A 12,721-nucleotide genomic window follows, 5' to 3' on the forward strand; every position below is an offset into this window, starting at 1 on the left:
AAGGGGTAGAGACAGGGAGGGTAGGGGTTGGGGTGCTTGCCCCTCCTGCAGAAAAGCGGGACTTGCCACTTAAGGTGAAGGACCAAGGCAGGCATCTCTGCAGCGTGGTCAGACACCTCTGAAATGTGGGTGAGTAATCAGAGAGGCGTCCCTGCAATGATTAAACACCAAGGAAAGGCTGCCTTCACCAGTCCGTGACCAGCGCCAGCGTTTTGGGTCCACAGATAAAACGTGTCTCCTTTGTCTCTACCAGAAAATGAAAGGAATTGAAATTAAGAGAAGGGAGAGATTGAAGGGTGGTGCCAAGATTGAAAGGAGAAAGAGGTTGAGGGATAGTGAGAGAGGTTGGAGAAGAGAGTAAAAATGGGGCCGCTTACCCGATTTAAACTGGTGAGATGTTCCTTGGGCTGGTGGGTCTGAGGACCCCAGGTCGTAGGTGGATCTTTCTCACGGAGCAAAGAGCCGGAGGATAGGGGATTGATTTCCCAAGGGAGGTCCCCTGATCCGAGTCACAGCACCAAAATGTCATGCGCATCCGTGTGAAGAGACCACCAAACAGGCTTTGTGTGAGCAACATGGCTGTTTATTTCACCTGGGTGCAGGTGGGCTGAGTCCAAAAAGAGAGTCAGCGAAGGGAGATGAGGGTGGGGCCGTTTTATAGGATTTGGGTAGGTAATGGAAAATTACAGTCAAAGGGGGCTTGTTCTCTGGCAGGCAGGAGCGGGGGTTACAAGGTGCTCAGTGGGGGAGCCTTTTGAGCCAGGATGAGCCAGGAAAAGGAATTTCACAAGATAATATCATTGCTTAAGGCAAGGACTGGCCATTTTCACTTCTTTTGTGGTGGAATGTCATCAGTTAAGGCGGGGCAGGGCATTTTCACTTCTTTGGTGGTGGAATGTCATCAGTTAAGGCAGGGCAGGGCATTTGCACTTCTTTTGTGGTGGAATGTCATCAGTTAAGGCGGGGCAGGGCATTTGCACTTCTTTTGTGGTGGAATGTCATCAGTTAAGGCAGGGCAGGGCATTTGCACTTCTTTTGTGGTGGAATGTCATCGGTTAAGGTGGGGCAGGGCATTTGCACTTCTTTTGTGATTCTTCAGTCGCTTCAGGCCATCTGGGCGTATACGTGCAAGTCACAGGGGATGAGATGGCTTGGCTTGGGCTCAGAGACCTGACAATTTCTACTTAATTACATTTTTTATTTTGAGATACTTGTAGATTCACACATGATTATACAGACAAATCTTGCGTATTCTTTACTCAGTTTCCCCAATGGCAACATCTTGCATAAATATAGTACAATATTACAAGTAGGAAATTGGCATTGATATAGTCAAGACACAGAAAATTTTCATCACCACAAAGGTCCCTCTTGTTGCCCTTTTATAGCTATGCCCACTTCATCTTCTGCCCTCATTCTCCTCATTAATCTCTGGAAACCACACTAACCTATTATCCATGTTCATAATTGTGTCATTTCAAGAATTTTGTAAAAATGGAATCATATAGTTTGTAACCTTTTAGTACTGGCTTTTGTCACTGAGCATAATTCTCTAGAGATTCATCCAAGCTGTTGTGTGTAGCAATAGTTCATTCCTTTTCATTGCTGAATAGTGTCCCATGTATGGATGTACTATGGTTTCTTTAGCCATTCATCCATTAAAGGACATCTACATTGGTTCTGTTTTGTAGCTATCATGAATAAAACAGTTACAGACATTCGTACATGTATTTTTGTATGAAATGTCTTCATTTCTCTGGGACAATTGCTGGAACCTGTGGTGGTTACATTTTTAAGTTTTAAAAAAACTGCCATACTGTTTTCCAGAGTGGATGTATCATTTTATATTTCTATCAACAACATATGAGTGATCTAGTTTCTCTCCATTCTTGCAAGCATTTGTTGTTGCTGCTATTTAAAAAAATTTATACATTCCAATGGATATGTAGGGGTATCTCATGGTGGTTTTAACTTGCGTTTTCTTAATGATTAATGATGTTGAACATCTTTTTATGTGCTTATTTGTTGTCTCTATATCTGAAAAGCAGATATCTCTTCATGTCTTTTTCCCATGTTCTAATTGGATTGTTTTCTTTATTGTTTGAGTTTTAAGAATTTTATATATACTAGTCCTTTGATGGATAAGTGTTTTGTAAATATTTTCTCCCATTCTGCAGCTTGTCTTTTTAAAAATGTTTTATAGGGTCTTTTACAAAACAAAAGTTTTTAATTTTGGTGAAATCAAATGTATCAGTTTTTCCTTTTATAAATTATACTTTTGCTATGAAGTCTAAGAACTCCTTGTCTAGCAATAGATCCCCCCATTTTCTCTTAAAAGTGTTATAGCATAATGTTTTATATTTAAATCTGTTTTCCATTTTCAGTTAATTTTGTAGAATGTGTGAGACTTAAGCCAATTTTTTTTCTCCCTATAGTTTTCCAATTGTTCTAGCAAAATTTGCTAAAAAGGCTGTATTTCTTCTATTCAGTTGTTTTTGCACTTTGTCAAATGCTGGTTGGGTATATTTGTGTGGATCTATTTCTGGTTTCACTATTCTGTTCCATTGATTGATGTGGCTATTCCTCTGCCCATGCTACATAGTCTTTTTTTTTTTTTTTTTTTTTTTTTTTTTTTTTGACAAAGTCTTACTCTGTGGCCCAGGCTGGAGTGTCTGTGGCCTAGGCTGGAGTGCAGTGGTGCAATTTTGGCTCACTGCAACCTCTGTCTCCCGGGTTTAAGTGATTCTAGGGCCTCAGCCTCCCAAGTAGCTGGGATTACAGGCATACACCACCACACCTGGCTAATTTTTGTATTTTTAGTAGAGATGGAGTTGTACCATGTTGGCCAGGCAGTCTCAAACTCCTGGCTTCAAGTGATCCACCTGCTTCAGCCTACCAAAGTGCTAGGATTATAGGTGTGAGCCACCGCTCCTGGCCCCATGCCACACAATCTTAATAAGTCTATAATAAGTCTTAGAAATGAGTAATGATATCTCTGACTTAATTTTTTATTTTCAAAATTGTTTTAGAGATTCTAGTTTTTCTGCATTACCATGTACATTATAGATTATTCTTGTCTATATCTACAAAAATTCTTGGTGGAATTTTGATAGAAATTGTGGTAAACCTGTATATCATTCTGTGGAGAAGTGACACCTTTGTTGAGTTCTTCAGTCCATGAACATGGAGAGCATCTCTATTTATTTAGTTCTTTTTCAGTTTCTTTCACCAGTGTTTTGTAGTTTGTAGCATATAAATGAGTCATGAACATGCTTTGTTACATTTACACTTAAGTATTTATTTTTTTAAGTTATTGCACTGGTGTTGTATTTTAATTTCAATGTTCATGGGCTCATTGGTAGCATATAGAAATACAATAGAGTTTTTGTATGCTAATCTTATATCTTGTGATCTTGCTAAACTCACTTATTAGTTCTAAGAGGTGTTTGTTTGTTTGTTTTCAGAGAGTCCATGAGCTTTTCTGTGTAATCATGTTATCTGCAGATGGGGCCAGTTTATTTCTTCCCTTCCGATCTCTATGCTTTTTATTTCCCTTTCTTGATTCATTGCACTGGCTGGAACTTCCAGCATTATGTGGAGTAAGAGGGATGGGAGCAGACATCCTTGTCATGTTCTCAGTCTTGTGAGGAAAGCATTCTGTCTTTCACCATTAAGTATAACGATAGCTGTATGCTCTCTGTAGGTGCTCTTTATCAGGTTGAGAAATTCCCGCTATTCCTATTTTTCTTTGAGGATTTTTTTTTCACTTGTGAATGGGTGTTACATTTTACTAACTTCTTTTTCTGCATTCATTGATACAATCATGAGATTTTTCTTCTTTAATTTGTTAATATTGTAGATGACCTTGGTTAATTTTTAAACCAGCTTTGCATCTTTGGAATAAATTCTACTTGTCCATTGTCTTAGTCTATTCAGACTGCCATAATACAATACCTGAGATCAGATAATTTAGTAGAAATGTATTGTTCATAGTTCTAGGGGCTGGAAAGTCCAAGATCAAGACACTAACAGATTTGGTGTCTAGTGAGGGCCTGGTCTCTGCTTCCATAGATGGTGCCTTGTTGCATCCTCAGAATGACAGAAGGTCAAGGCTACTCCCATTAATCTCTTTTATAAGGGCACTGCTTCCATTCATGAGGGCTTTGCCTTCATGACTTAATCACCTCTCCAAAGGAGCCACCTCTTAATACCACCAAAATAGGGATTAGCATTCACTATAAATTTTGGAAGAACACATACCATAGAATCATAGTGTATAATTCTTTTTATATTTTACTACATTCTATTTGCTAATATTTTGTTAAGGACTTTTGCCTCTATATTCATGAGGAATATTCACCAGTGGGTTATTTTTTTGTGCTGTCTTTGTCTGGTTTTAATATCAGGGTCATCTTCGCTTCAGAAAATAAATTGAGAGGTGCTTGGTTTGCTTCTATTTTCTGGAAGAGATTTTGTAGAATAGGTGTTGATTCTTCTTTACTTATTTATATTTTTAGACAGAGTTTCACTCTGTCACCCAGGCTGTAGTACAGTGGTGGGGCTACTGGTTGCTGCAGCCTTGACCTCCTGGGTAAAAAGTCTTCCCACCTAAGCCTTCTGAGTAGCTGGGACTATAGGCATGCATCACCACACCTGGCTGAGTTTTGTATTTTTTTTTTTTTTTTGAAGAGGTGGGGTTTCGCCTTCTTGCTCAGACTGGTCTTGAACTTCTGGGCTTAAGCTCAAAGAACCAGCTGTTGGTTTCATTCATTTTTTTCAATCATTTTTCTGTTTCTGATTTCATTGATTTCTTACCTTTAAATTTTTTTTTTTTTTGAGAAGCTCTTCATCCTTACAATTTCATTGATTTTCTAATTTTTTAATGGTTTCATAGTTTTCTTCCTTCTACTTATTTTGCTCTTCTTTTTATAGGTTTTTGAGATGAAAGCTTAGATTATTTTTATTTTTAATTTTTGTGGGGAAGCTTAGATTATCGATTTGAGTTTTTTTTTTGTTTGTTTTCTGTTATGTGTATGTGGTGCTATGAATTTCTGTTGCTTTGAATTCACTGGGCTTTTTGATTCTGTGAAGAGTGTTTTTCATTGGTTCTGAAGATTTTAATTGTCTCTTTAAATACTGTCCCTGCCTTATTGTTTTCCTTCTTACCCTCAGAGACACCCGTTAAATACTTGTGGTATTCTTGATGTCCCTCACCTTTTTTCTGTATCAGCAATCTTTCTGCCGCTCAGTCCTTCCTTGTGAATCCCACTAGTTTTCAGTATATTTATTTTTTTCTTCACCTGTGACTAATCTGCGATTAAACCAATTCATCTGCTGAGTTTTAAATTTTGGTATTTTATTCCTTTTTTTTCTAAAAGTTCCATTTGATTCTTTTCAAAAACTGTTTTATACTTTAACTTGTAAAAGTATTAGTCAGTTCATAGTTTCTCCTTCCTTTCAGATGTTATTAATTTTTTAAAAAAATTTAAATATAGTTAATATAGTTATATATTTATGTAATTTATGTAATTCTAAGACTTGAAAAGTCTTTGCAGTTCTGTTTCGGTGGTCTGCATTCTGCCAGATATTTCTTATGACATCCACTTTCTTTGTGTGTCTGGTTATTTTTGGCTTAGTTTTGGACAAATTTTTTGATGTCTAATATGAAATTGGCTTTTTGTTCCCCCGAAAATAGTTTATATTTGATTCTGCAAGGTATCTAGAGGCACTATCAGTTTAAGACAACTTTAAACTAAATTTAAGGCTTGAAATTACCTGGAAAATACAGGATACTCAGGAGAGTTTAATTGAGGTTGTGGTCTGTGCTAGGACTGGTCTATGTGGGGGGATCTTTAAAGTACAGATTATTTAAGGGGTGAATCTCCTATTAGGCTTTCTATTTTATGTGGTTTCTGGGAGTTGATTTTTTTCTTCCATAGCCAGGAGGCCACTAAAATGAAAATCCAGTGTTTTCAGAGTGGATAACTACTCTCAGAGGAAAAGAAGCTTCTGTCTTAATTTGTGCTTCTGGGACCCTGACTTCTCTTCATGGCAGGTCTGGTATTTTCTTCTTATCTTGTCATTGTTTTGATTCTTTTAAAATACATTGTATATATTCTATCTATATATTTTATCACATTAAAATATTTTTTAGCTTAAATGACAGAGATTTATTGGCTCATCTCTGGAGTCTAGAAGTCAGAGGAGATTCAGGTGCCAGCAAGGTAGGTTCCTTCTGAGGGTCCTGAGGGAGAATTTGTTCCATGCCTCTCCCTAGCTTCTGGTGCTTTACGGGCAATATTTGGTGTTCTCTGGCTTATAGAAACAAAGAAACAAAAAAGAGGTTTCTTTTACACCAAAAGAATTTCTCCAAATAACTTGACTCAGCATTTCAAAAAACAGGATGGGCTTTGGTAAGACAGTAAATGTCAGAGAACCTATACATTCTGGCCAAAGATACCATCTTTTATTGCTTGTCTTTCTGGCTTTACTCCCTCTGAAGTCAGTAGGATTTTTTTTTCCCCCATTGGAAGTAGTAAATTCTGAAATCCAAGTGTTGTTTTTCCTGAGAATGTGTCATTCTTTCAATCATTTATTCAATAAACACATGTTGAAAATCTATGCTAAGCCAGGTCCTATGCTAGGTACTGGGATACATGGAGAATAAAAATATGGATCCTAATCTGAAGTAATTTGCAATCTAGGTTGGAGAATTGGTATTAACCTGACAACCACATCAGCAAATTATCAATACTAAACATTGTTTAATACATGGAGTAGCCCTGTCATTAGAGCTATAATGGCCAAGTACAAGGTCCCATATAAACATTTAACTGGGATATTTAACCCAGGGGTGAGAGAAGTTTTCTCCAAGGTAAAGCTCTTGAGCTGAGATCCAAAGAATGAATTGGCATTAACTAGAAGGAGATGAATAGGATAAGACCAATAAGGCTGCGTGGAAAACCTGTGCAAAGGCCCTGTGGTGGAAGGTGCTCTGCATGTTAGAATTAGAAGATGTTAAAGCCAGTGGGGCTGGAACATACAGAGTGAGAGGGAAAGTGGTTTATGATAATTCTGGAGATGTTAGAGGCCGGGTAGAGCAGGACTTAGAAACCAATTAAGAATTCTCTCCTGTACTTGAACTTATAGAAATGGGAGATCATTAAAAATTTTTAATTGGGTCAGAGTGTGTGTGTGTGTGCGTGTGTGTGTGTGTGTGTGTGTGTGTGTAGAGGCTGCCCTTGCTCCTGCATTTAGATAAAGAATTAAATGCATGAGCTATCTTGTAAAATGCTATGTGGAACAGGGCATTTGTGGTCAGTCGATGAGTATGTAGGTGATACTTCAAGAATATTTCTTTGGCCAGGTACGGTGGACCACACCCGTAATCCCAGTGCTTTGGCAGGCCAAGGTAAGATTGCTTGAGGCCAGGAGTTCAAGACAAGCCTGAACAACAAAGCAAGACCTTATCTCAATTACAAAATATATATAAGAAGGACATTTCTCCAATATCACCTTTCAGGAATACATATCCTGAAAGTGGGATATGGCATTTCTAGTTTTATCACTTCTAACCTGCTTTTCATTTGAGCATATATGGTTTCAGCAATATCTAGGCCTAAGAACATTCTGAAGATCTCTGTTTTCTGGTGTGGTCCAATATACCTTCTTTCTTCCCTGAAACATCCTCTACTCCAACCACATTAGTTGGTGTTGTCTAATATGCCTTTCTAACTGTACGAGTATTACTGGAGAAGATTTGTGAAAGGTTTTTCTTTCTCAAAGTTACCCCTACAAACGCTAATCAAAGTAGAATCCAAGCAACTTTATTCCCTAATGCCAGGGCATCTTTTCCATTTGATGGTCAACAGGGCCCCCTACTGGGAGAAACAGCTCAACTACATAAATACCAACACAAACAGCAAGTGTTCTGTAACATTTGGTTCTTCAGGCAGCCAGTTTTTAATGTAATTACGTGCCGTAGCTGAGACACCTACTCATTATTTTTTTGTGATAACTCTGACATGTAGTTACAAAAGATTAGCTTTTCATTTGGCAAATTTTCCAATTACTCAGTGTTGAGGAGTCATTGTAACAATGAATAAAAATCACAAATGTATAGTCTTAAACTAGAATTGATGTCAAGCAATAATTTGGTTCAGTGCTATGTTTCAAGAAGACTAACATTTAAATTCTTCAGGATACTGAGCTTTCTGTTTTGTTCCTAGAATTTCCAAGGGAGGACACTCCACAGTGTCATCAGAAATGAATTCTTTGCTTCTAATAATCCAATAGGTTCTTATATTTGATAATAATATCTCCCTTAAAAAACCTCCTGCTAGAATGGTTCTAAATTTACAGAAAACTTACAAAGACAGTACAGAGAGTTCCTACATTTCCATCACTCAGTTTTTCCTCTTGCTAACACCTGACATTGCCATGGTACATTTGTCCTAACTAAGGAATCAACATTGGTACATTAACTAAACTCCAGAGTTTACTCAGATTTCATTGTCATTGTAACTTTTCCCCAATGTCCTTTTTCTGTTCCAGGACTTCACCGAGGATATCACATTACGTTTAATTACCTTGTCTTATTGGGGTCCTCTGGTCTCTGACAGTTTCTGTGACTTGTCTTGTTTTTGATGACCTTAGCAGATTTTGAGGAATACTTGTCATGTATTTTGTAGAATGTTCCTCAGTGTGGAGTTGTCTGGTGTTTTCATCATGGTTCTTCCAGGATTATGTTCACCACCATTTTTGGGAGGAAAACCCCAGCAACATTCTCATCACATCATATCAAGGCTACATACTTATGTATGTATCATTGTTGACGGTAACTTTGACAATCTGGCTGAGATAGTGTTTATTATATATCTCTACTGCAAAGGTGCTTTGTCGTTGTTGAGATTTTTTTTTTTTTTTTTTGGATTCTTGCTCTGGGCTCAGGCTAGAGTGCAGTGGTGTGATCATGGCTTCCTGTATCCTCAAACTCTTGGGCTCAAGTGATCCTCCTGAGTAGCTGGGACTGCAGGTGCGTGCCATCACACCAGCTATTTTATTTTATTATTATTTTTGTAGAGACAGGGTCTTGCTATGTTGCTTAGGCTGGTCTCAAACTCCTGGCTGCAAGCAATCCTCCTGTCTGGGCCTCCCAAAGTGCAGGGATTACAGGCATGAGCCACCACACCAGACTTTTTTTTTTTTTTTAATTTAAATTTAAATATCTTTCACCTTATTTTACAGAGATAAAGACGGAAACCTGTCAACTTGTTTTTTCAGATGAGGGAGGATAATATATTATGGTGGTGAAGAGCAGCTTTTAGAAGACAGAAAACTTGGGTTAATGAGCAGTTTTGCCACTTACTGGCTGTGTGATTTGGGCAAGCTATTTCCTAAGCTTCATGATCAGAATTTGTAAAATGGGATACTAATAGTACTTTCTTCAAAGGGTTATGGTAAGGGCCAAATGATATGCATGCAAAGCATTTGCCCAGTGCCTGCTGCATAGTAAGCACACAAATGTTCACTATGATTACACATGTTAATATGACAGCAGTGATGATAAGCACTATGCATTTATTTTAGTGTCACTGTTACTCTTCAGAGTCAGTAGCAGCAAGTCCTCAGCAGGCAATTCTTCCCATTAATATGCCAGCCTGGACTTGGTGTTTTGGGCTAAAAGGTTGAACCTCAAGCATCCATTCAGTTACTAGTTTAACGATGTTCCCTGAGCTCCTTCTAGGTCCTGAGGATACGTGGTTAAACCAGCAAACACAGTGTGGATGCAGCCCTGGGAGTCAGGTGGAGAGTGTCCAGATAGAAGTGAGTGGGAGATAGAGGTCAGGGTTGGTTCCTATGGGACCCTGTGGGTAAAGTATAAGGACAAGCTTGATTATTTCTCCTCTAGTCTCAAGCCATCAAACATTTTATAGGTGAAATTTAGTCTCCTCCAAGTTCACTGCCATAAGATCAAAGTAGCTCAACCAAATAAATGATTTCACTTGTCTCTGCTTTCCTACTCTGATTTTAGTAGTGGTGCTATTGAGCTCTGAAGTGACTGGAATGGTAGTTTTCAAACTTTAGGGTGAGGCCAGGCATGGTGGCTCATGCCTATAAACCCAGCACTTTGGGAGCGTGAAGTGGGAGGATTGCTTGAGGCCAGGAGTTTGACACCAGCCTGTACAGTGGGACCCTATCTCTAAAAAACAAAATTAAATTAAAAATTAGTTGGGCATTGTGGTATGGGTCTATAGTCCCAGCTACTTGGGAGGCTAAGGCAGGAGGATCACCTGAGCCCAGGAGTTTGAGGCTGCGGTGATCTATAATCGTGCCACTGCACTCCAGCATGGGCGAAAGACTGAGACGCTGTCTCTAAAAACAGTAACACCTTCAAGGTGCATTAGAATCACCTGTAGGGTTCTCTAGAACACTTTCCCTATATCTTGTAACAAGTTTTTCTCATATCACCAATCTTTCTGCACCCTCTTCCTCACTGTGATTTGTTTCCTTATGTATTTTGAGCTTTTGATGGTGAGTTTATATTCCTTCGAACTTGATTTGTGAGAATTCCTTTGAGACCTGGTTTAAAGAGTATTCCTCTAGTGAGGATATATGTATTCATTTCCACTAAACACTGAGTGTGACTATCAGTTTGCAATAACTTTAAATTTGTACTTTGGGATTTTAGGTCATATGAGTACTTGGACTCTGATACATGGCCCATGAGAAGGCTTGTCTGTGGTTGAGGCATCTCGGGGTGTTGGGGGAGACTTTATCTTTTTCCCTTTTTAACTAGAACCAAGGCTAACACTGGTAAACACTTATATCAATTCCTTCTGGTATGCATATGTATTTTTTTCTAGTTTACCCACTAAGGGTGTCAACTGTTTTGGGTACTGGCTTTGTGCTGGAGTCTCTGGTTCTGAGCCTGAGCTTTGTCTCTGAGCTGCTTCTGTAGGGGCAGCATATGCCCATCTTGTGGCCTGTTTTGTGTGGCCTTTCCAGCTAAGAATGGCTTTTACATTTTTAAACTGTTGCTAAGAAACAACAACAATGAAGTAAGTGACAAATCATAAGTGGCCCACAAAGCCCAAAATATTATCTTTAAAATTGTATCTTTACAGAAAGATATTGTGGACCCCTAGATCGTGAGAGCTAAACGTAGGCACCCAGGGCAAACTCTGTTTCTGATGGTCCTGTTCCCCTCTGAATAGACTAGTAGTTTCTTATCCTTTCTGGTGTCCAAGAATTTCTCTGACATTCCTATCAGCTTAGCTCTTTGTCTTAAAGGAGGTTTTAATATTTGATCCATTGTTTTTAGGGGTTCTCTACTTAGAAGGTTCCTCTGGACATTGAGCACCTCATAATATATGAAAAAGAATCCCCACCCTTTACTTCCTGTCGAGCAAGTCTCGGTGCCACAGCAGGGGCTCTAAGAAGGGAAGGCGTTCTTATGCACTGGCCTGTGAGCCAGTGTTGGGAAGTATGATATAATTGAAACGGGAGAATTCCCTTGCACCCCTTCTCAAGACGTGTGACAGGAGCGTGGCTCTGTTTGGTGAGTTCAAACCCCTTTTATTGGAGGGGGATCATGCAGACGGTAGGTGCAGGAACCGGAATGACTGCTTCGGGGCTCTGGCCCCATGGCAGTGTCTAGGGGTGGGTGCCTGCGACTCCCAAAGCCCAGGTGGGTGCATGTTACAGTGTGCTCTTTTAGTCTTGCCCTTTGTGGATGGCTTAAGGGTTAACCAGGTCAGTGGGCCTTCTGCCTTTTTGCAAGGGCAGGGAGCCAGCATGACAGCTTTCTGTATCCTGAGCTCTTGTCCAGCCATCCTGAAAAATTGGGTCACACACGAACTTGAAGGATGAATGTGGGAGTTTTATTCAGTGGTGGAGATGGCTCTCAGTGGAATGGATCAGGAGCTGGACAGGAGATGGAGGGGGAAGATGATCTTTCCTTGGAGTTTGACTATCTAGCTGCTGATTCTCTGATCATCCCCAGCCAAACTTCTCCTGATGTTCCTTCTCTTCTCTCCCAGCCTAGGGTTTGGGGTTTATATGGGTAGAGGACAGGGGGCGTGGTGGGCCAGAAGGCAACTTTTGGGTGCAAAAACAGGACTGTCTGTCCTTATTTAGGGCCGCAGGTATTCAGGCTTGAGGGTGGTACCTTTGCTGGGGAAATCACCCTCTTCTATCCAGTATTTCCATGACTAATTATATTTTGAAGGGGTGAGTCTAGAAAATAACACACATTGGGATCTCAAAATAATGAGCTTCCTTGCACAGCTAAAATTAGCATTCAGTGGGGACTCACCTCATGGGTAGTGTGCGTGTGTGTGTGTTTGCAGGTGTCCCTGCTTATATATGATGGTTGCACCATTCTCTTCTACTTCCAGACTACACTTGTTCCTGTTCAGGGAGTGTTTCCTGATTATACATAATCTTCCTATAGATAAATCTTTCATTTTTCTTTCTTCTTCTCTTTTTTATTTATAGAGACAGGGTCTTGCTCTGTCACCCAGGGTACAGTGGTGTGATCATAGCTCATTGCAGCTTTGACATCCCTGGCTCGCCTCAAGCCATCCTCCAGCCTCAGCCTCCTGAGTAGATGAGACTACAAGTACATGCCACCATGCCTGGATAATTTTTTAACGTTTTTCTAGCGACAGGGCTCTCACTTTGTTGCCCAGGCTGGTCTCAAACTGCTAGCCTCAAGCAA

The 12,721-nt window shown here is 39.6% G+C and overlaps 1 long non-coding RNA gene across 3 annotated transcripts in view; it reads left to right on the top strand.

Annotated features, from left to right (window-relative positions):
* The window catches only part of LOC115893469, an 89,271-nt gene that overhangs the window by 29,854 nt on the left and 46,696 nt on the right, over positions 1-12,721 (top strand). The window contains exon 1 of one of the 3 annotated variants that reach the window (XR_004053461.1): positions 5,944-6,055. The exons of the other annotated variants lie outside the window; for them this stretch is intronic. This is a non-coding gene — a long non-coding RNA (uncharacterized LOC115893469). Of the gene's footprint in view, positions 1-5,943; positions 6,056-12,721 lie in introns of those variants that run through there. 3 annotated transcript variants of the gene reach the window in all.

Source organism: Rhinopithecus roxellana, chromosome 2 (genome assembly GCF_007565055.1).
Source record: "Rhinopithecus roxellana isolate Shanxi Qingling chromosome 2, ASM756505v1, whole genome shotgun sequence".
NCBI lineage: Eukaryota > Metazoa > Chordata > Mammalia > Primates > Cercopithecidae > Rhinopithecus > Rhinopithecus roxellana.